At 36.7% G+C, this 24,323-nt stretch overlaps 1 long non-coding RNA gene and 1 other non-coding gene across 2 annotated transcripts in view; one reads left to right on the top strand and one right to left on the bottom strand.

The window, feature by feature from the left end:
- The window catches only part of LOC122736404, a 38,470-nt gene that overhangs the window by 1,923 nt on the left and 12,224 nt on the right, over window positions 1-24,323 (bottom strand). The window lies entirely within an intron of this gene.
- LOC122737431 lies at window positions 5,804-5,910 on the top strand. The gene has a single exon (XR_006354266.1). It is a non-coding gene; the product is annotated as a U6 spliceosomal RNA (small nuclear RNA).

Here is a 24,323-nt window from a genome sequence, read left to right as displayed (position 1 = left end):
GCTTTAATATTTCTACATATTGATTTCTCTGGTTTTAAATGTCATCATCGACAATAACTGTGCTAGACTGGGGTGTGTGTGGTGTTTTAGACAAATGTTGTATCCCAATTTCTTTTTCACATCAATATCATATAAACCCAAACGATCTTGGAATTGCCAACCATAAGTAATATATGTAATACATGCACCTGCCTTCAACAAACAAGCCCAGGCAGGACAAGGAATGAATCACTTGCTACCAGAGGCACTTCACTCATTCCCAAGGAAAAAAAATGTCTTGAGCCTCTTTCTCTCCCAACGCTTAACCTCTTGCCATAGTTTTGCTACCCACAGTTATTCACATCAGTTCCTTGCTTCTTTGAGGCTAATATGGACCCAACCATCCCTACCATGACAATGGAAGGGTTGGAAAATGATTTATGATTCAAATTCAAAGTTATTCAAAACATATTGACAAAGACGATGGTTAAATCATAGCATGGGGGGCAGCTAGATGGCGCAGTGGATAGAGCACCAGCCCTGGAGTCAGGAGTACCTGAGTTCAAATCCGGCCTCAGACACTTAATACTTAACTAGCTGTGTGACCCTGGGCAAGTCACTTAACCCCAATTGCCTCACTAAATTAAAAAAAAATCATAGCATGGGAGAGAGTTCAATTCATAAGCACAAATTAAACAAGATTCTACTCCTCCTCTATTGCTCACTCTGTCTGTATGTGTGTGTGTGTTTACGTTTGTGTGATTTGCATAATCATATGTGCTGTCAGTGACCTTAGAGGTAGAAGAAAGTGCATTAAAATTCAGTGTAAGGGTGCTCAAATAAAAATGTATAAAGACACAGAAAAAATACCATCTAGTCAAAGGTGAAATGTTATATTATCTTCAAATGGAAGGAAATCGGAAGACCAATGTGCCTTCAATGAGTACAATCACTTGGGAAGGGTGAGGTGAGAGGGCTGGGGTCTGAATCCTTATCAAAACCAGCAAAAACCAACATCCAGGCAGAATCAAGAACCAAGGTCTTTTCTCTGGTACCAAGATCAAAGGGCATGAGACATAATAGAGGATAAAGAAATGGAGATTTTAAGTTGGACTTAGGAGATCAATATAGATCAAGAGGCAGTTACAGGAATGATGATGAGTTTGTTACCAAGTGCAACTTGCCTCCCAAATGCTTCAGCCTTTCATGATGGGGTGAGTCTATTCTCCTCTCCTACTCTTTTCTGAAACATTTCCATGGTTACCGGTCAGATGCACAGCATCTTCCTTTCCCAGTTACATTAAGGTGGGGGTCTTAGATATGGCATTAAAAGCAATTGTTGTTGAGGTACATGCAGCATGATAAGGTAAATATTAATGGGAAGGGGCCTGGGAATGATGGAGGCATTCTCTTCATACTTAATTTAAAGGATGAGGGGGTACGCTTCCAAGTGCTTAGTTTGTGGTTTCATTCAACAGGACCATTTTTGTGATGAGGAGTGTATGTGGATGTGTGTGCATGCACTACAGATTAGAGAGAAGTTCATGGGTTGCTTGAGCAGAGCTTTCGATTTAGAGTTAGAATCCCAGTCAAATTCCTCATTTTATAGGAAATTTAGATCAGCTGAGGAAACTTAGGCCTAGAGATCTTCATTGATTTGTCTATGTTAACACAGATGATAAATGGCACCAGTCTGCCATACTCCAACTCTGTTCTTTTTCACTTCTTTGATGTTGGACTGAGAAGAGTTTTGTTGTCATCGTTGTTGCTATTTTGTTCTGTTTTGTTTTATTTTCACACATTGCCAAAGAGTAAGTACTTTATGTCTCAAGGGGAGAGAGGTATCAATGCTGGATGAAGCAGTTGATTAAGACTTTTTGAAGGAATTGAGACTTCAATTGGGCCTTGAAGATGTATTGTTAGGTAGCAGAAAGTAGGCCTACTTCAAATCCCTCCTCAAACATTTAATATATGGATGACCATGGGCAAGTCACTTCATCTCTAGGTCCACTTACTCATTGTAAAACTGGGATAATAATACATGGTACATAGTACCTCAGTTTGAAAAAGAAAAGGTGCTCTGCAAATCCCAAGACACTACGCTATATGAATGTGATTTGTTACAATTATTATTGTATTATGAGTATAATTTGAGTAGGTACAAAAGGGAACCCCATTTGGGGTCAGGAAATATCAAGTGTAATGGCACTGAGGTGAGGATGAGTGTGGGGTGTTTTTGAAATTAGAAATAGCCTTGTGGTGGACAGCTAGGTGTCACAGTGGATAAAGCACTGAGGACCTGAGTTCAAAATCCAGCCTCAGACATTTGGCACTAGCTGTGTGACCCTGGGCAAGTCACTTAACCCTCATTGCCCCGCAAAAAAGAAAAAAAAAATAAAAAAAGAAATAGCCATGTGAGAGGAATTACCATGGACAAGTGATTGAGGGACAGGACATAAGGCTTAATTTAAATACATATTAAGTTAGAAACTCAAAGTGTCACCTATTGTTTCTTTGTTGTAGATTTATGTTTTTGTTTTGTTTTGGTTTCGTTTGGTTTTTGGTGAGGCAACTGAGGTTAAGTGACTTGCCCAAGGTCACACAGCTAGTAAGTGTCAAGTGTCTGAGGCCCCATTTGAACTCAGGTCCTCCTGACTCCAGGGCCAGTCCTCTATTCACTGTGACACCTAGCTGTCCCTCTTTGTTGTAGATTTATGACAGGCAACTGGGACCTTGTAGATTTTACTGATTTTTGAGATTACTTATACTTCAAAACAAAATATAGGGTATCCTAAAAGTCCCAGTGAAGTTTTAGTAGCTTAAAAATGTCATAGCTTAAAACTTCCCTAAGACCTCTTGGACAACATGTATAGAATGTCTTAATTAAATTGACAAGATTGCAATTCTAAAATGAGGGTATAAGCTACATACAGGAAGGAACCATGTGCCTTTATGTATCTTTCTCAATACTGATTTTCATAACAAAACATTTAACTAGTGACTACCATTCTTTTGTGAAACTTAGACATTTTTAATTCAATAAACATTAAGTACCTACTATGTGCAGACCATTGACATAGCTACAATGTTTAGATTACACATGGTTCTTCCCTTCTTGGAGTTAGTGATCTCTTAGGTAGATAAGACAGAAAGACATACAGTAAAGAATATTACATAATAGGAGATCTTAGAGAGTTACAAAATAAAATGTGTGCAGTCTGAAGGCAAAGGCAATTTCTCCCCAGGAAAGAAGATGACATTTACATAGGGATTAAGTAGGTAAAGAGTAGGGTAGAGGCCATTTCAGGTATCAGAACTTGATCAAATACATGGAAGTAGAAAAACACATGACCTATTCAAGGGAGAGTCCAGTTTGACTGGCAATATGAAGGATAGTATGACCAGATAAGGACAAAAAGGGAGTGCAGTCACAGATGGTGGATAATTTTGAATATGAGGCAACAGAGCCTGAACTTTATTTAGGAATTAGTAGAGCAACTGATTTTGTGGCTGTTGATGATGCAAATGGATTTTGAATAAGAAGGATCATTCTGGAAGGATAAGAGAATAGAGGCTATTAAAAGTGTTAGTATACCATTATAATAGTCCAGGTGGGTAGGAATGAGGTTTTGTACTAGGGTGGTGGTACTAGGAATAAAAAGAGGGAAAAGATGAAAGAGATTTTACAGTCAACAAGACTTAGTAACAGATTTGGAAAAAGAGCTAAGAACATAGGAAGCATGTGTAGTAGACAGTGAGCTGGTGTCAGGAAGACCTGATACATATTGACTGGGTGACCCTGTAAAGTCATTTAATCTCTCAGTGCCCCCTAAGACTGAAAATTATATAGAATGTGTCAGTCTACATTGGTAGAAGAAATTTCTTAGAAGGACCTCCTTATGCCTATGAAGCCACATGTCCAAGGAAAGCGAGAAAAAGAAATATAGACAGACCCAACGTGGGACAGAGACAGAGACAAAGAGAGGGAGAGATAAAGACAGAGAATCAAATACAGACACAGACACATAGACAAGAGAGAAAAAGAGAAAGGAGAGGAAAAAGTAAAAAAAAAAATATCCCAAAAGTTAATAATATGGGAGCAGAATTACATCTCAGATTATTGGGGATAAATGCATTTGTGATCAGTGAATTGTTTTAGTAATCCTTGAAGAATCACACACACACACACACACACACACACACACACACACAAGTAAGATGCCAAAAGATTGTAGATGAGCAAAGATCTTAATTTTCCAAAAAGGCCATAGTTGGGTGGTGTGTATTGCAAAAGTTATAAATCAACAAAATTAATACCAAAATCTAGTAAACAAAATCTTTAACAAATTATTAAATATACACTTTGTGAGCATTAGATCATTAGAAATCAGCATATATTACAGAACAAATAATGCCAAAACAACCTCATTTTCTTTTTTCTTTAGAGTGGGATTTACCACTATTGGTATATCAAGGAAATGGAAAAATATATCGAACACTTGATAAAATACTCGTGCTCTTCCTTGTGGAACAAATAGAATATAGACTGGATGACAATATAGTTAGGTGAATTTGAAGGTGGTGTGAAATAATGTTGATCAATCCGTATTAACCTTTGGTGTTGTTAGTACTCAACTATTTAATAATGTGGACAATGAGTTGAAGATACAAATGGCATGCTTATCAAATTTGTGGGCAGCATGAAAATAGAAGGAATATACAGTTTGCTATAAGATAGAATCCATATCCAAAAGAGGTTTACATACAGTAATGATAGACCAAACATAATGTAAAATTTAATAGAAGAATTTGTAAAGTCCTAGATACAGAATTAAAAACTTAATTGCAAAAGACCTTGGCGAGAGAAAGAGATGGCTTTGACCAATTTGTGGGGAAAAAAAAAAGACTTTGGGGATTTTGTTGACTGTAAGCTCAATATGAGACCAATTTAATGTGACAAACAAAAAAAAATATTGTGGTTTCTAGCTTCATTAGTGGAAGAATATTACATTGAATAAGAGACATAATAGTTCTATTGTAGAATTCCTAAGCTTCCCTTACCACATTTTAGGAGACATCTAAAGAATCATGACCAGGATGGTGAAAGACTTAAAAAAGCATACTGATTACTGATTGTTTTTCTACATTCCTTAATTCCCCCCCCCCCATCCATTGGAAAGTAAGCTATTTTAATGTAGAAACTATACATTTTACATACTTGTAACACTTGTAGTGCCTACCACACTCTTTTGTGTATAACAGGGAATCAATAATTATTTGACTAATTGAATTGAATTGAATTAATATTTTTCCTAAAAAAGAGACAATTTGAGAATGGATATATAATAATGGGACTCAAATATTGAATAGTAATCTAAAATACCAACAGACATCATCTGTGGCTATAGAGAGAAGTAAGAAACAAACAAGTGAAGGTTTCAGGGAGTTTGAGTTCAGTATAACGATGGAGTTCCTAATAATTAAAGTTATCTAAGAATGGAATGGGTCTCTGTGTAATGAAGTCAATTCCACACCATTGGCAATATTCAGATTAGAAGTCAGGTGATCTGTCAGTGATATAGTTAATAAAGATTCCTGAATTGGATCTAAATGAGAAGACATATAATATCCTTTCCAACTCTAAGATTTTCATATTCTATTAATTTTGTTATCCATAAATAAATTTATGGCTGAAATAAATGATTATCCAATATCTTTTCTGATGATATTTCTGATTTCACTTCAAGTTTCCTAAAATATCATTTCCCCAAAGAACACAATAGGTCTTATGGGGGTAGGAAACAGGTATTTTAAAATTTCATTCGTGCTCGCTTCGGCAGCACATATACTAAAATTGGAACGATACAGAGAAGATTAGCATTGCCCCTGCGCAAGGATGACACGCAAATTTGTGAAGCGTTCCATATTTTTAAAATTCGTCTGGAAAAACAAAAAATCAAGAATATCCAGGGAAATAATGAAAAAAAATTCACAGGAAGGTGGGTTAGCGGTACCAAACCTGGAGCTTTACTATAAAGCGGCAGTCATCAAAACTATCTGGTACTGGCTAAAAAATAGAGTGGTAGATCAATGGAATAGGCTAGGCTCAGGAAATGCAGTAGGAAATGACACTAGTAATGTAGTGTTTGATAAACCCAAAGACTCCAGCTTCTGGGATAGGAACTCAGTATTTGACAAAAACTGCTAGGAAAACTGGAAGATAGTATAGCGGAAATTAGGCATAGACCAACATCTTATACCTTATACTAAAATAAGGTCAAAATGGATACATGATTTAGACATAAGAGGTGATACCATAGGTAAATTAGGAGAGAAAGGAATAGTGTACCTATCAGATCTTTGGAAAGGAAAACAGTTTTTGACCAAACAAGAGATAGAGTATATTATAAAATGCAAAATGGATGATTTTGATTATATTAAATTAAAAAATTTTTGTACAAACAGAAGCAATGCATCCAAAATTAGAAGGGAGGCAGAAAGCTGGGAAACAATTTTTGAGACCAGTACTTCTGATAAAGGCTTCATCTCTAAAATATATAGGGAACTAAATCAAATTTATATGAATCCAAGTCATTCCCCAATTGAGAAATGGTCAAAGGATATGAACAGGCAGTTTTCTGATGAAGAAACCAAAGCTATCTATTCCCATATGAAAAAATGCTCTAAATCTCTAATGATTAGAGAGATGCAAATTAAAACAACTCTGAGGTACCACCTGACACCTATCAGATTGACTAAAATGACAAAAAAGGAAGATAATAAATGTTGGAGAAGCTGTGGGAAAATTGGAGCACTAATGCATTGTTGGTGGAGCTGTGAACTGATCCAACCATTCTGGAGAGCAATTTGGAATTATGCCCAAAGAGTGATAAAGCTGTGCATACCCTTTGACCCAGCAATTCCACTTTTAGGTCTTTTTCCCAAAGAAATCATGGAAGGGGGAAAGAGACCCACGTGTACAAAAATATTTATAGCTGCTCTTTACGTGGTAGCAAGGAACTGGAATTTGAGGGGGTGCCCATCAATTGGGTAATGGCTGGACAAGTTGTGGTATATGAATACAATGGAATACTATTGTGCTGTAAGAAAAGATGAGCAGGAGGAGTTCAGAGAAACCTGGAGGGTCTTACGTGAGCTGATAATGAGTGAGATGAGCAGAACCAGAAGAACATTATACACAGTATCATCAACATTGAGTGTTGACCTACTGTGATGGACTATATTCTTCTCACCAATGCAATGGTACATGAGAATTCCAGGGAACTCATGATAGAAGAGGATCTCCAAATCCAAGAAAAAAAAAAAAAAAAGAACTGTGGAGTATAGATGCTGATTGAACCATACTATTTCTTTTGTTTTGGGTGCTGTTGTTTTTTTTTTCTATTTTGAGGTTTTGCATCACTGCTCTGATTTTTTCTCTTGTAACAGGATTAATGCAGAAATAGGATTAATGTTATTATGTGTATATATATGTGTGTTTATATATCTATATGTATATGTATAGAGATATATAGATATAACCTATATCAGATAACCTGCTGTCTAGGGGAGGGGGGGGGAGGGAGGGGAGGGAGGGAGAAAAATCTGAAATTGTAAAGCTTGTATAAACAAAAGTTGAGAACTATCTTTACATGTAACAGAAAAAAATAAAATACCTTATATGTAAAAAAAAAATTCATTCACTAATTTCCTGCTGGATGAAAGTTCAGAAACTATCTCCAAAAATGTGATTGAGTGTCAGGGAAATGTTAAAATCTTATTGAAATAAGTTACCATTTTAAACACTGAACTCAATACATAGACCAGGGGCAAAAGCAATATTAGTTTTTACTCATTTTCTATTATACCCACCCCCAAACACACATAATTAGTTGATTTGTTCCTGAGCATGACTAGGTGGATTTAGATCTACCCATATGTAAGTTAATAAAAGAAGCTTGTTAATGCTTTCATTTGGGAATAAAAAAGAGCAGATTCCTTTAACTTGGGTGTACTTGAACCAGTCTTGGCACTTGAAGATACGCAATGTCTAACCGTTCAACTTGAGGGACATTTCAATAAGTTTTGAGCCCCTGAAGACTCAACAAAACTGAGGTTCATTCATGGATTTTATTATTTGTAGAGTACCTAAAACAGTTTTTGGCTAAAGAACATTATCTAAAAATTGTTGAAATATATAATTTCTATTGATTGATTAATTTGTATAAACACACATGTAGACCACTTAAAAATTTATACGGTTTTGTATAGTTTATTCACATTTCTCTTCATTAAGTCCCATGAACTCTGAAGAATAAAGTTGTCCTTTTCCTTCCTTCCTTCCTTTCTTCCTTTCTTCCTTTCTTATTTCTTCCTTTCTTCCTTCCTTCCTTCCTTCCTTCCTTCCTTCCTTCCTTCCTTCCTTCCTTCCTTCCTTCCTTCCTTCCTTCCTTCCCTCCTTCCTTCCTTCCTTCCTTCCTTCCTTCCTTCCTTCCTTCCTTCCTTCCTTCCTTCCTTCCTTCCTTCCTTCCTTCCTTCCTTCCTTCCTTCCTTCTTTCTTCCCTCCCATCTTCCCTTCATTTTTTCCTCCCTCCCTTGGTTTCCTTCCTTCTTTTCCTCCATTTTCCCTCTTCCCTTCCTGCTCTCTTTCTATCTCTCTCCATCCCTACCCCCCTCCATTGATGTAAGTATACATCTCTCTACTGATTCAGCTTATAAAATCTCCTCATTTAGTAAGTGGTCTTTATAGATTGCTATAGTTACTGCTATGGTTGGATTTGGGTCACAATCCTTTAGTGATATGCTTTTCTTTTCTTTTTTTTTTTAGACTTTTATTTTCCAAATTACATGTAAAAGTTAATTTTGACATCAATTTAAAAAAAAAATTGTGTTCCAACTTCTCTTCCTCCCTCCCCTTCCACCCCTACCCCAAGCAATTCAACCCCACTCAAACAATTCAAAATAAATTATACATGAGTAGTCATGGAAAACAATTCTACATTATCTAGGTTGTGAGAGAAAACAGATAAAAACAAAACTTCAGGGGCAGCTAGGTGGCGCAGTGGATAGAGCACTGGACCTGAAGTCAGGAGTACCTGAGTTCAAATCCAGTCTCAGACACTTAACACTTACTAGCTGTGTAACCCTGGGCAAATCAATTAACCCCAATTGCCTCACTTAAAATAAAAACAAAAACAAAACAAAACAAAAAAACTTCAGATTAAAGAATTGTCAAAAGAAATTGTGTTTCAGTCTGTTTTCAGATAACAACACTTCTTTCTCTGTAGATAGACTGCAATTTTCATAAATTCTTCAGAGTTATATTGAATCATTGCCTTTCTGAAAATAACCATGTGCTTCCCAGCAGATCATCTTACACTAATGCTGTTATTTTGTATACAGTACATATCTCTCTGCTTCAGTTCATGTGAGTCTTTCCAGGATTTTCTGATAGCACCCTGTTCATCATAATTTTTATATAGTACCTTGAACTTGGCAGAGAATTTTCTTCACAATAGCCTAGCAGAGCAGGTACCATACATAACTATTTCCCTCCATCGCATTCCCTTTCAATGATATTTACTCTGTTTTCTATCTTATTTTTCCCTAATCCTCCTCAAAAGTGTTTTGTTACTGACTGCCCTATACCCTGCTCTACCCTTTCTTCATTCACCCTTCCCTCCTTATCCTCTTCCCCTCCTACTTACCTGTAGGGTTAAATAGATTACTCTTCCCAACTGGGTGTGTGTGTTATTCCTTCCTTGAGCCCACTCTGATGAGGTTAAAGCCTTTGAGCTAATTCTGTTTTCTAAATTTTTCTTCCTCCCTCCCTCCTCAACTCTCCCTATGAAATCAAGCAATTCAATATATGTCATACATGTGTTGTTATGCAGAACATCTTCACCTTCCTCAAAAGTGTTTTGTTTTTTCAGCTCCCTTGCCCAAACTTCCCTTCCCTCCTTCCCCTCTTCTCCCCACCCCCCCCATCTCCTTCTCCTCCCACTTTTCCTCAGGGGCAAAAATATATTACTATAACAACTTGAGTATGTATGTTATTCCCTCTTTGAACCAATTCTGATGATAGTGAGGTTCACTCACTCCCCCTTTCCTTCTCCCTCTTCCCCTCCCCTCCATAGGCTTTTTTCTTGTTTCCTTCATGTTAACTACCTCTCCCCATTCCACCTTTCCCCTCCCCCTCCAATTTATTCCTCCTATCCCTCACCCCTATTTGAAAGATATCATCATGGGTTAGCTAGGTGGCACAGTAGACAAATTACCAGCCCTGGGCCCAGGAATCCCAGAGCCCAAATCCAGCCCCAGACACCAGGCAACCCACCCTGTTTGCTCCACAAAAGAAAAGGATATGCAAAAAATAAATGCTTTACAAATACTATCTCTTCATATTCATTTCAGATCTGTGTCCTCTGTGTACCCCTAACTGAAAAAGTTTTTATGAGTTGGAAGTATTATTTTGTCATGTATAAATGTAAAAAGTTTAACCTTTTAATGTCCCTCATGATTTCTTTTCCCTGTTTACCTTTTTATGATTCTCCAGGGTCTTGTATTTGAAAGTCAAATTTTCTATTCAGTTCAGGTCTTTTCATCACAAATGCCTGAAAATCCGAAAGATTATAAACAGTTTTCCTGGGTACATGAATTTTGGCTATAGTCCCAATTCTGTTGTCCTCTGGAATATCATATTCCATGCCCTCCAGTCCTTTAATGTAGAAGCTGCCAGGTCTTGCTTTATCCTTACTGGTGCTCCACAGTATTTGAAATCCTTTTTTTCTAGCTGCTTGCAATATTTTCTCCTTGACTCAGGAGTTCTGGAATTTGGGTATAATATTCCTGGAGGTTTTTCTTTTGGGATTTTTTTCAGGAGGAGATTAGTGGATTCTTTCAATTTCTATTTTAGCTTCTGCTTCTAGAATATCAGGGCAATTTTCCCTCACAATCTCTTGGAGGATAGTGTCTAAGCTCTTGCTTTGGTCATGATTTTCAGGTAGTCCAATGATTTTCAAATTTTCTCTCCTGGATTTATTTGCCAGGTCAGCTGTTTTCCCAAGGAGATATTTCACATTGCCCTCTATTTTTTCATTCAATTGGATTTGTTTTACTATGTCTTGGTTTCTCATAAGGTCACTAACTTCCATTTGTTCAATCCTAATTCTTAGGCAATTATTTTCAGCAGAAAATTTTTTTTAATCTCCTTTTCCATTTGGCTTTTCAAGCTGTTGACTTTTTTCTCATGACTCTGCTTCATGACTCTCATTTCTCTTTCCATTCTTTCTTCTTTCTCTATACATCTTCCTTCTATTTCTCCTACTTTCTCTTCAAAGTCCTTTTTGAGAGTTTCCAGGGCCTGAGACCAGTTCATATTTTCCTTGGAAGCTTTGGATATAGGGGCCCTGTGGTTGAATTCCTGATCTGATGGTGCCCCTTGATCTTCCTTGTCACTGAAGAAGCTTTCTTTAATTCTGAACTTTCTTTGCTTGCTCATCTTTTACTTGACTTTAAACTCTCCACTAGGGGGCCCTGTTTTTCGATTCTACGACTGTTCCCAGCTTCAGAGGGTTCCAGGTATTTTGATTTGAGGGAAGGCAGGTTTTACTCTCACCTGGCCTGTTCTCTGATCAGAAGATAACCTCAAGCCTATGTGGGGACCAATTTTTAATTGGGGAGTGTTAGCTAAGAGGCTCGCCGAAATATTGGTGCAAGGAAGGAGACCGGCAGCCTCCCTCAAAACAGAACAAGATTTATTTTAACAAGAACGAACTTAAAAAACCACACACACACACACACAAATAGGATCAATAGGATCAAGGGAAAGGAAATAAAATGGGGAAAGGGAAATTATACAACTTGAATAATACCACTTCCCAGGAATCAGCTGAGAATACATAGCAGTGTCCTCTTGATTTACAGCTTCCAGCTAGAATGGCGAAAATCTCCTCCCTCTTCCCAGCAAACCCCAGGCAGCCCCCAGCCAATTGGCTGGCCGCTCTGACAGTCACATGACTGCCCTCACTAGGCTTCCAATCATTATAATTTTGCCAGGCCCATGTAGGCTTAGGTGAGTGGTGATGATATGAGGTGCCAGCACCATGGTGATGGCTACAACTAGTGGGTGGAGCACCATGCGGTTTGCAGAGCCCCAGAGGCCAGAGCGAGCCCCAAGGTTTTTTGCTTTTTAAATTCTAGCCAAAAGATGGGGTCATAATAACCTCAAATAACAATTATTTCTTTACACCTACATACTAAACAACCAACCAGCAAAGCTTTCTGTGGTATTGTTCTTAGCTTCAAGGAACCTGTACCCCTCCCCCACTGGGCCTCCTGCCTCTCAGGATTTCTTCCTGGTTCCCAACTGGGGCGGGACAGCCAAATTTCTCCCTCGGTCCTGCTGGTACCCCTGCATTCCCCCCACACTCCCCGCCCCCCACCAGCCGTTCAGCCCTCTCACCCGACCGCACACAAAGTTGTAGAAGACACTGGTGCTGTAGCTGATTCAGAGGCCCTGGGGTAAATTCCTCTGGTGGTGTAAATGGGGTCTCTGTCAGTGTGATTGCAGGGTTGGACTTTACTCACAGCCCCTGTAATCAAATCTATCTACAACTGGAGAATAATCTCTGTCCGTATTTTTGTGTGTTTATCTGCTCCAGAGATTCTTTTATTTCTATTTTTGGGGTAATTGTATCAGGAGCTCTGTGCATTTAATGTCTTTCCTCCACCATCTTGGCTCCGTGATATGCTTTTCTAAAGCAGTTAGACAGACACACAGCCTGTCACTATGTATGTATCTAAAACTTTTAAATCTTGGCTGAACCTCTGCTGAGAGAGGTTTTGGTGAGCTAGAGTTACTTTCATGTTGCAATGAGATATGTGAATAGGGCTATGTTTCTGGGGAAAAGTTATACAAATACCAATGTGGACTCTTAGTCTTTTGCTTTATGTGTTATTATTATGGCTTCCAATAGAAAAATGGTTAAATAGTTCCCAACATACAATCACTTGTAATTTACCAACCTGAAGGCTGGTTGACCAGCTATCTCCTTGAATTACCCTAAATTTAAAGAAGTCAAAGTCATTAGATCAAGGGCTTTTTTTCCTCAATAGCCAGCCTCCAATTATACCAGATAATTCTCTGAAGAAGGAAAAAGGGACTCTATAGATGCCATCAAGAATCAAATTATCTGATATTGTCTCCAAATGCCAGTATAAGGCAGTATCAATTACCAACTGAAATGTAAGTGGTGGTCATATTTTGAACAGAAATGAACAATGGTAGATGTGCCATATTCCTAGGAATTACATTTTACATATCACAAAGAGGCTTGTCAAATCTCAAAAGTGCTACCCAGAACTTGTACTGCATATGGGAACAATTGATATTGCTACAAAGTATGTAGGAAAAATCTCTAGGATGATAGAGGCCTGGTTAGGAAACTGAAGGACTTGGAAACATAGACACTGTTTTCTTCACTGCTGCTCTTTGAAGACAGGGACATTAGAAAAGAAAGTAGGATGGGAGAATTAAAGAGCTAGCTGGGAAGATGGTAGGAGAGAAGAGCATTTTGTTCTCTGGACTATAGTGTAAAATATAGCAATGATGAGCTATTTGCTACAGATGGAATATATCTAACAAGCCAAATAATTAATAAATAAAAAAAACAGGTATTCCTTAAGTACTTACAGTCTCAGAAACTGAACTAGGCACTGAAGATACAAAGACAAAATTTAAAGAAAAAAATAGTCCCTGCATTCAAGAAGCTTACAGTTTAGATAGAGGAGACAACAGAAAACATACATGCATTATACATACATACATTATACATATATACATACATACATATATGTAAATTGAAAATAGATGCAAGCTGACTTTGAAGATACAGCTTTAGTAGCAGGAAACACCACAAAAGGTCATATGTAGAAGGTTGGGCTTTAGCTGAGCCTAGAGATTCTGAGAAGCAGAGTGAAGAGGGAATACATCACATCACAGGCATTGGAAATAATTACAATGTCATGGAAGCAGAAGATAAAGTGGCACTTGTGAGGAGAAACAAGAAGGCCGGTTTGGGTGGACAATAGTGTGTATATAGAGGGCATTAAGGCTGGAGAGGTGATCTAGGGCCAGCCATAAAGGACTTTAAATAACACAGGGTTTATATTTGACCTTGGAGGTAGTAAAGAGCTGGAAAAATTGATTGAATAGAGGACTGAGGTAATTTATGCTTCAGGAAAATAAGATCAATAGCTGTGTGAAGGATGGATTGAAGGAGATGATTTGAGGCAAGGTGACCAATTAAGAGACTTCCTAATACTGTAATCCAGGTGATAGGTGATGATGCCCTAAACTCGAGTTGCAGCTGTGTGAGTGGTGAAAAGGGACAGATTTGTGAGCTGTTATGGAAATTTAAAGATTTGGCACACTGAGTGGAAATGTGGGGTTACTGAGAGTGTGAGAAGACAGAAAAAAACATGTTTGCCAAGGGAATGGCTAATCTGATTAAAGAGACCTAAAAAAAGGAGAGAAAAAGGAGGAAAAAGTACTCAAATGCAAATACTAAATAAAATAGGGTCAGTAGCAACAGACATGTCTCTCAGGAGGAAAAGAGCATGTGATTTACAGCAAACAATGCTAGGGAAGGTTGTAGAAGCAATGTTTGTGGAATCTGATGTCTATATAGCAGTACCCAGTATAGGGGTAATAAAACAAAGCGCAGATCTTATCCTGTGGAGATAAATCTGACCTAAGGAATATCACAGAGATTTGGCAAGACATGACTGAAATACAGAATGTGTTGTCCAAAAAGAACATTAAATAGAAGGAGTGGCAGTGGTACAAACACACTGTATATTTATGTGGAAATTCATGAATCTGAGGAGGGAAATATGATGAATTACATTTGAGTAAGGGTCAATGAAAGAAAGTAAAAAAACAAAACAACAACAAAAACCAAAGGTGATCTCATAGGGGAAGTTATGATAGACATCCAGGCCACAAGTCATTTGGATGAAATGAATAACTCTGGACAAAGAACATAAAGCTGGCAAGATGAAGCCTAGAGTTCTGTTGGAGAATTCATCTATTTGCACAAAGAACTAAATCAATCATCCTCTCTCTCTCTCTCTCTCTCTCCTACTCTCTCTCTCTCTCTCTCTCATGTATGTATGTGTGTTTCTCTGTCTGTCTCTCCCTCTCTCTGTCTCTGTGTCTTTCTATCTCTCTCCCTTTCCATTCCCTCCTCCTCCCCCTCCCTCCACTATCTCTTTTTTCTCTCTCTTTCTCTCTGTCTCTCCCTTCCCCTTTCCTCCTCCTCCTCCTCCCTCCCTCCCCAATCTCTCTCTCTCTCTCTCTCTCTCTCTCTCTCTCTCTCTCTCTCTCTCTCTCTCTCTCTCTCTCTCTTCTCTCTCTCGTCCCTGTCTCCCTCTGGCCTTTTGTCTCTTTTTCCCTCCCCACCTCCAACCCACATATAAAAGCACAGAACACTGATACATTCTTGACGTGACAGCTGATTATTTCATCATTTTCCAAAGGGAGAATGAAGAAGGGAACTATTATTCTGGAAATTGATTCTGATTAATAAGAAGAACTGATTAGTGAAATGAAAATGACAGAGACTTGGGAGACTGTGCCCATGACATTTTAGAGTTCATTAGACAAGAAAGGGGAACACTAGCTATACTACTTTAAGTACTCTATTTTTAAATGGAGTTCAGCAAGTTCATAAATAAGTAAGATACCATATCCTAATACATTAAAAGAGAAATGGCTCTCAAGATAATTATTCTTGTGACAACAAGATTGATTGTGATGAGGGGAAAAAGGGGGTAAACAGCAAAGAATATCAATGTGCATATACAGGGTAGTTTATCACTGAATACAAATTTAAAAAGAGCTACATCGGAGATGGAATTAAAAGGGCAGACATAAAATGGTAGCAAGATGCTATAAGGATAAAAATCAGGTAGGGCAAAAGCCCTTACAGAGAGGCTTATAATGAGAGCTAAACCAAGAAAAAAGCATTTTTGAGTAATTTTGAGGGTAATTGATCAATTGACAAACAAGGCAGTGTGCTACCTTGAGGCTAGTGCTGGAGATATAAAAACAAAAACAAAAGTTTCCCTACCTCTAAGGAGCTTAGAGATATAAGAGGAAAATAGTGGACCCATGGAAGCATATACAAAAACACAATAAAATGTAAACACTAGGTAATTTGGAGGCAGGAGGTATTAGCACCTGGTGAGGAATGAGGAAGCTCTCATGTCAGATCACCAAAACTGAACCTTTTAATAAAACTTGGGATTCAAGTGGCAGAGATGAGTGCAATTCAGGACATAGAGTCATTGTGTGAGACATGGAGATGGATGATAGTATTCGAAGTCTGTGCAAGAAAAGAAAAAAAAAATACAGATTTGATGAGATTGTTGAGTGCAAAAGGCAAATAAATATGTAAACTAAACCGGGAAAAGAAGGCCTCAGTCAGTGGTGGAGGAGTTTGTATTGGATTCTAGACATAATAAGAGGCAACTGACTGGGCAAATGACATAGTTTGACCTGTGTTTTATAAATATCATATGGTAGCCATATAAAAGGTGTAGTGGAGAGAAGAGAGACTTGAGGCAGGAAGCTATTGTATGGTCCAGTTTAAAGGTGATGACAGTCTAAATTTCAGTGTGGCCATCTGAATGCAGAGAAGGAAATGGTTACCAGATAAATTGTGGAGGTAAGGACAAATTGACAATTTATTGGATATGTGGGATAACATGACATCAAGAATGGCTCTGAAGCTGTGGACCCAAATGCAAGAAAGGATGAGACATTCAACAGGAATTGGGCATATGAGAAACATGTGGGGGTTTTAGGGGAGGTAACAAGTTCTGTTTTTTATATGTTGAGTTTGAGTTGTCTGTGGGAAATTCATTTTGATATATACAATAGGCACCTGGTGAAGGGGCACTGGAACTCAAGAGAGAGAGTGGGGTTAGATATATAGATCTTGGAATTATCTGTATAAAGATAACTGAATCTAGTGAAAACTGAAAAAAGAAGGGGCCGCCAGGACAGAGTTTGAGCTATGGAAAAGAGTAAGGAACAGGATATAATCCCTTCTTGGTGTGGATGGGAAAAATGGTAAGTCATCACATTGGAGAGAAGACAGTACTTTTCTTTTTCTGTTTCTTCTAAGGTAGGAAAAATTATATGCAGCTTGTAGATGGGAAAACAAGGCTAATAAAACTTGTTAAAAGAGTCTGATAAGGAAACAATGTAACTAACTTCATTGAATGTAGAATTTAAGCTTCTGAGAGAGGGGGTATTGTATTTTTGTGTTTGTATCTCCAGCACTTGGTATATAGTAGGCACTTGATAAGTATTTAATGAATTAAATTTAAGTCATATGACTCAGATTAAAATATCCGATATCACTGAAGTATTGGTGATAATATTGTATAGGCTGTTATTAGTCTTTGAGTATTCACGAGCAATATAGGACTAGAACTGATCTACATTGCCTTGATTTTTTTTTTTTTTTTGGTGAGGCATTTGGAGTTAAGTGAGGGTCACACAGCTAGTAAGTGTTAAGTGTCGGAGATCGGATTTGAACTCAGGTACTCCTGAATCCAGGGCCGGTGCCTTATCCACTGCACCATCTAGCTGCCCCTGCCTTGAATTTTAAAAGGGCAAGACGATGGATATGTCATGCTTCTTGACAAAATTCTAGAATGAATAATTAAGGAAACATTAAACAAATAATTCAAAGAGGAAAAAGTGGGCATAAATAGATTCATTAATTAAAAATTGTTCCATAAACTCACATCTTTTTTTCCCCGAAAGCACTGTTAGTCTGTTAAATCATGATAATTACATAGGCATACTTCTGCAAACCATTTAATAAAATATCATGCTATCCTTGTTGATAAAAAATAGATATGAAGCTAGATCATGGTACAATTCTGTGGTTTTAGAGCTGGTTACTTGTCTAGAGTCAAAGCCTAGCTATTAATAGCTTAATGTCAACCTTGATGGAGGTCTCCAGTGGCATGTTGTAGAGCTTTGTCTTTTACTGTTCTCTTTTCAATATTTTTAATGATTTAAATGTAGACATAATTAGCATTCTTGCAAGGAGCATAACAGGAGTTTGTGGTTGGCATGAAATTGGAAAGTATAAATAATATACCAGAGAACAGAACTGAGAAACAAAAAAGACATGAATAACTGCAACAGTGGGCAGAAGCTAACAAAATTAGGTTTAACAGAGGTACATGTAAAGTCTTGCACTCAGGTTAAAAAACAAACTGCCAACTATAGTTGTGCAGGATATGGTGCAGGGAGGAAGATATTGATAGAGAGCAATTAATGCAGAAACAAGTGGAAGTTTTAGAGGGCTTATAATTAAGGTTTAGGCATCAATGCAAAACAGAAAGGGAGGAAAAGGAGAAAGAGGAGGAGGAAGAGGGATAAGAGGAGGAGGAGGAGGAGAAGGAGAAGGAGAAGAAGAAGAAAGAAGAAAGAAGAAGAAGAAGAAGAAGAAGAAGAAGAAGAAGAAGAAGAAGAAGAAGAAATCTATTATAAAATGGACTGCATCATCCAAAATGGTAGAATACAACTATAAGAGGGGGACTAGTCCAACTCTGTGCTGGCAGAACCACATGGGAGTATTAATTGTAGTTAAAGTTATCATATTTGACAAGCGATATTCATAATTCGTAGTATTTGAGAAGAGAGTCTGTAGATGGAGATTATGGAATAAAACTGTGTAATAAAAAGGATTGATTGAAGGAACTGAAAAAAAAGAAACAAGGTGATGTGATAGCTGTCTTTGAAATAATTTGAAGGGTTTATGGGAGAGAAGATCATATTTGTTCTCTTAGTCCCCAAATTAAAAAAAGAAAAATCCTGGAATGAACGAGTAGAATTACACAAGAGAAAGATTGCTCAATATAAGGGAAATTTTCTTAACAGAAAAGAACTATCTAAAATGGTGCAGGCTGTCTCTAGGGAAGTTCTCAAATAGAGGTTTTCACTGAGAAGTTCAAGTGGATTTTGGATTTTATAGATAGGAATAATGATTTGGACAGAGGTGGGGCTGCCTGAATGACCTCAGATTTTTCCTTATAATTATATGAGTGTATGTTCTTCACAGAGGCAGTAAACAGCAAGGGAGCCTACATAAGAAAAAAAATCAAATGTTCCTTTTTGGGAGGTTGTTTTTCTTTTTTAAAAAATGACATCTGTCATATCACCAACTGACTCTCAAGAGTCTTCCACAGCATCCACATAGCTATTGGTTGCCATACTTGTCAGGTTCAATATTGTGATGTCTTTTACAAATTTAAGAAATTGCATTTTTTCTGCAATCCTACCATTGTTTGAGAGAGAAATAATTGTATAGAACCATTTTTTACAAAGGCTAAGAGTCTTTCCCCAAAGCTGGAAACTCATTTCACAAATATTCTATTTATAAGTATTTTATTATGCATTAAATTATATAGCACTTACTCCATGCTTTATAATTACATTTAATAACATACCAAAGGACAAATACCATTTCAACAAATTCCATGTGATAATTCACTTTAAAATCAGACTATAGTCTTATTCTTAATGCTTTCTGCCTAAATATGTGCCTTCCCTCAAGACTACCAGCATAGCCATAAGTTGTACCCATGTATTCCTAAAAGGAAGTTAATGTACTTGAACCCCCCTTCATATTTCTGACCCTTACTCCTCCAGTGAATAGTAAGTAGAATGACTAGAAACATAAAAAGTGGATCTAGGGCATCACAGTTCTCTCTGTGGTACAACTGAAATATAAAATTTATTTCCAGTAGCTTGGGTATTATTTGCTATATAATTCCCTGGCTATCATAGCCTGTAATGTGGTACATTGCTGTGTTTCTTCAATAAGAACAGGAAAGAAGGCACCGTCTTTTTATTTGATGATACCACCAATGAATTTACAGCAGACAACATGAAAATGATATAGAAAATATCATTTAGAAAATATGGTGTGTCACAACATGGTTCTTGTGACAGTAATCCATATGAAGTATTGTTTTTTTAAATGGTTTAAAATGGGATAAAAGCTTAGCAGACATAATTCTTTTTTAAATTTAATTTTAAAAATTTCTTCATGGATTCTGATTCTATATGTACTTACATGTATTCTGTAACTCTTGTTATGGTAAGTATGCCAAAGTATTAGACCGGGGGTAAGGAAGGAGAGGAGAATTCTTCATGATATGCCACACTTTTCTTTAGAGTTAGTTCTAACAACTTGGTCACCGTAACTACAGATTGAATAAATTTAATGATGTGTATCTCAAAGTAAGAGCAATTCCAATGTATTGGATCATGGATCAATACAGACAAATTAACCTAATTGCTGGTACCAGACACTTTCATTTCATTATCTGTTACACCATATCTTCCTGTGTCTTATATTTCCATTAGAGAATAGAAATTCTAAAAGGAAAAAATATATATATTAGCTCTGACTGCTTGTACCTCCCAGGGATGTAAGGAAAATTTTCAGAATTCCTTAGAATTGCTTTATTGTCCTTTTGAAGAGAATTCTTTGTGACAATGTACCAAAGAAGAAATAACATAAAATTAGAGAAAAGTTGGTAAGATTGAGTTTGTACAATTCATTGTCATTCCTCTCTCTCTAGGTGATAAAGTAACTATGACAGGCCAAGAGGGTTTATTTTTTCCCTAAAGAATAGAGATCAGTAATCATCAACATTGTGTGTTGATCTACTGTGATGGACTATATTCTTCTCTACCAATGCAATGGTACTAGAAGGGTTTCAGGGAACTCATGATAGAAAAGGATCTCCAAATCCAGGAAAAAAAAAAAAAAGAACTGTTGAGTATAGAAGCTGAATGAACCATACTATTTCTTTTGTTTGGGTGCAGTTGTTTTTCTATTTGAGGTTTTTCATCAATTACTATTGATTTTCTCTCTTATAACATGACTAATGCAGAAATATGTTTAATGTTATTATGTGTGTATATATATGTAACCTATATCAGATTACCTGCTGTCTAGGGGAGGGGGGGGAGGGAGGGAGAAAAATCTGAAATTAGAAAGCTTGTATAAACAAAAGTTGGAACTATCTTTTACATGTAATGGGAAAAAAATAAATACTTTTAAAAAAGGGAATAGAGGATATGGAAATATTTTTTAACTTCCTATGTGCTTACAGATTCTATCATATACTTCAATGTGTTTTATCTCATCCCTCTATCATTTTAAGGGTCACAATCATCCATACCTGGCATGCTATTAATGTGAATGTTTTTCCCTTTTGGTTTTCCAGACACTATAACCAATGTGCATAATACGTTCCTCTAGGATTTACAAAAATACTTTTGTGGGTACATATTTATTTTTTCAAAAGATCATTTGTAATTCAATCCTAAAGAATTAAAAAGGGATAGCTGGTCACATATAATTAATAATAATACCTGGCTGTCATTTTTACTTTACCGAAGTTTTCTAAAGTGCTTTATGTGAATTATCCCATGTGAGCCTCAAACATCCCTATGAGGCAGTCATTATGAACAGATATTATCACCCTCATTTTATAGAAGAAAAAAGGAATTTCAGAGAGCGAAAAGTGACTCATTCATTGCCACATAGCTAGGAAGTATCAGAAACAGAATTTGAATCATGTCTTCCTGACTCCAAATACAACAGGTTAATCTGCTACACGATGCTACATCTCTCATAGATGAAGACAAAGATGTATAGTCTGAGTTGTTACTCCTGAGGAAGATATTTAAACAACAACAACAACAACAACAACAACAAACATTCCTATTGTACATAAGGTACTGTCTCTGGGGCATTTATGGTCACTGGTACCAGAATCAGATCTGATAAGATGAAGTCATAGAGGTGATGTGATCTGTATCAAGGAAATAGCAACTAACACTGATGAAATCCTGGCACACCAAGGTACCAAAGCACTTTATCTTTAAATTTAAATTTAAATTGGAGGGCTGGGAATGGGGTTGAACAAAAATTTTACTCTTTTAAAAGCTGAAATTATGAAAATAATTGTAATAGTCATTTATTTCTTTGTGCTATGACCCTATACAATATGTCTTCAGATAGAAATATCATCCACCTATGTTCCGTCCCTCCAATTGCTAACATTATTTTGTTCACTCATTTCAGTTGTGTCCAACTCTTTGTCACCTCATTTGGGGTTTTCTTGACAAAGATACTAGAGTGGTTTCCCCATCTCATTTTACATATGAGGAGCTAAGCCAAACAGGGTTAACTGACTTTCCTAGGGTTACACAGCTAGGAAGTGTCTGTGGCCAAATTTGAACTAAGGAAGAGAAATCATCAATCCTGGCATTCTATCCAGTGTATCACCTAGCTGCCCCATGGCTGACATGGATGTAACATTTTTTTTTGTCAGTCTTAAAGCTGCTCCTTAAATGAATTATATCTGGAACAATGTAATTTTTATAAGACTAAGGTGATCTTCATAAATAGAACTCTCTAGGCTGGTGCTTGGAAGGATGGATGCATCAGAAACTAAAGAGATTTCTAATTGATTCTCAGTTTGACCTATTTATCATCCAAATCGAGATGCTAGTGGTAGTCTAATTTTTTTTTGTACACCTACTCATGCCTAGAAATCATTATTATCTGGAGACCTATGATTTTATTGTTATTTCTGGTTCTCATGAGCCCATTTTTGGATTTTCTTGAAAAGACACTGGAGTGAGTTTTCCATTTCCTTCTCTAGCTCATTTTATAGAAAAGGAACTGAGACAAACAGGGTTAAGTGACTTGCCCAGAGTCACACAGCCTTTAAAGGAAGATTTGAACTCAGGAAGATTAGTCTTCCTCATTCCAGGTCCCAGTATTCTATCAATGTGCCCCCTAGCTGCGTCAGGTGATCTATGCATGCTTTTTTTGCTAAGTTTTCCCAACATGTATCAATTGAACTATCTTCAAATTATTATGAGAAGACAATTTGGGACCACTAAGTAGTAGCATGGTTGGATTTCTTTCAGTAGTGTTTTTTAATCTTACTTATCCAGGGTGTTTCACATCTGAAATTTGCCATTTAAAATTAAGGAAAAGGGCATCTTTAACACACTTCTTAGTTTTTAAAGACATTTTATTCAGCTATTGTGTGTTATTTCTAAAACATCTATGGATAAAGACTAATTGAAATAATTATTTGATAAAATTACTCTAATAAATTAAAAAATGAACTGTCTTTTATTGTGTGTTGAAGAGTTAATACTGCATAAAATAAGTGTACTATTTTTTGGGGGAGGGGGGCAAAACACCAGTTTCAAAACCTTTCATAATCTAATTAACTTAAAGATTTACATCACCTGTTGTCTATACTAAAATCTCTCCTGCCATTTAAAAACCAGGCCTTTCTTTGACCAGTCTCTCCTTGGGCCATTCTCTAGCTTATGTGAATCTAAAATTACCTTCACTCTTTTATTCAAGCAGTAGGGTAAAGCTTTCAGATTCCAAGATATTTTCCTTTCCATAAAACTTTGATTTTCTGTAGAGATTTGCTACTCAACATGATTTTGTCAATATTGCTAGTTACCAAACCATAAAATTATGTTGCAGTAAACCATAGGCTATAAGTAATGGGGAGTTCCAATCATTTACTATTGGCTTATTATTTTTATTAATCATAAATGATGTCACAACTGTTTATGGGACCTGGATTCTTATTTGCCTGCTAGTCAAACTTTTCTGAAGAATTGGCAGCATATTGCATATTGTATACATGTATCAAATATTGCCTCACAGAATAGTTCTGTAACCCTGAAGATCACTTAATTTCTGTATCTCAATTTTCTCACCAAAAAAATGGAGTTGGATAATTCATTCCAGCTCTGAATCTATGATTTGATGATAAATATAATTCTTTACCATTTAACTTTAGGTAATAGAAGAAATAAAGGCATATATATATATATATTAGATAATTCTTCAAAAACAAATAATCTAAACGATTAGATATATATACACGAATATACGTATATGTGAAGAATAAAATTTTACATAATAAATTGTTGTCCAATGGCCCCAAATCAAATGCACTTTCCCAAACACCACAATGCCTTTGGAGAGAAATCACAAGTGAACATATTACAGGTTTCTAGATGGTCAGAGAAAGTTAGATGGCTTCCAGTGCATTATGCTTTTCTTAGGTCCTTTGTAGGGCTGTTAGCAACATTAAATACACCTATCTATTAAAAATAGGCAAAGTTCCTACTCTGTTACTTGGAATAGCTAGCACTTATGTGGCACTTTAGCACTTATAAAATGCTTTGCATACAT

The sequence above is a fragment of the Dromiciops gliroides genome, chromosome 1 (genome assembly GCF_019393635.1).
Source record: "Dromiciops gliroides isolate mDroGli1 chromosome 1, mDroGli1.pri, whole genome shotgun sequence".
Classification (NCBI taxonomy): Eukaryota; Metazoa; Chordata; class Mammalia; order Microbiotheria; family Microbiotheriidae; genus Dromiciops; species Dromiciops gliroides.
The sequence above is the reverse complement of the archived record's forward strand: the minus strand, read 5'-3'. Positions and strand labels throughout refer to the sequence as shown.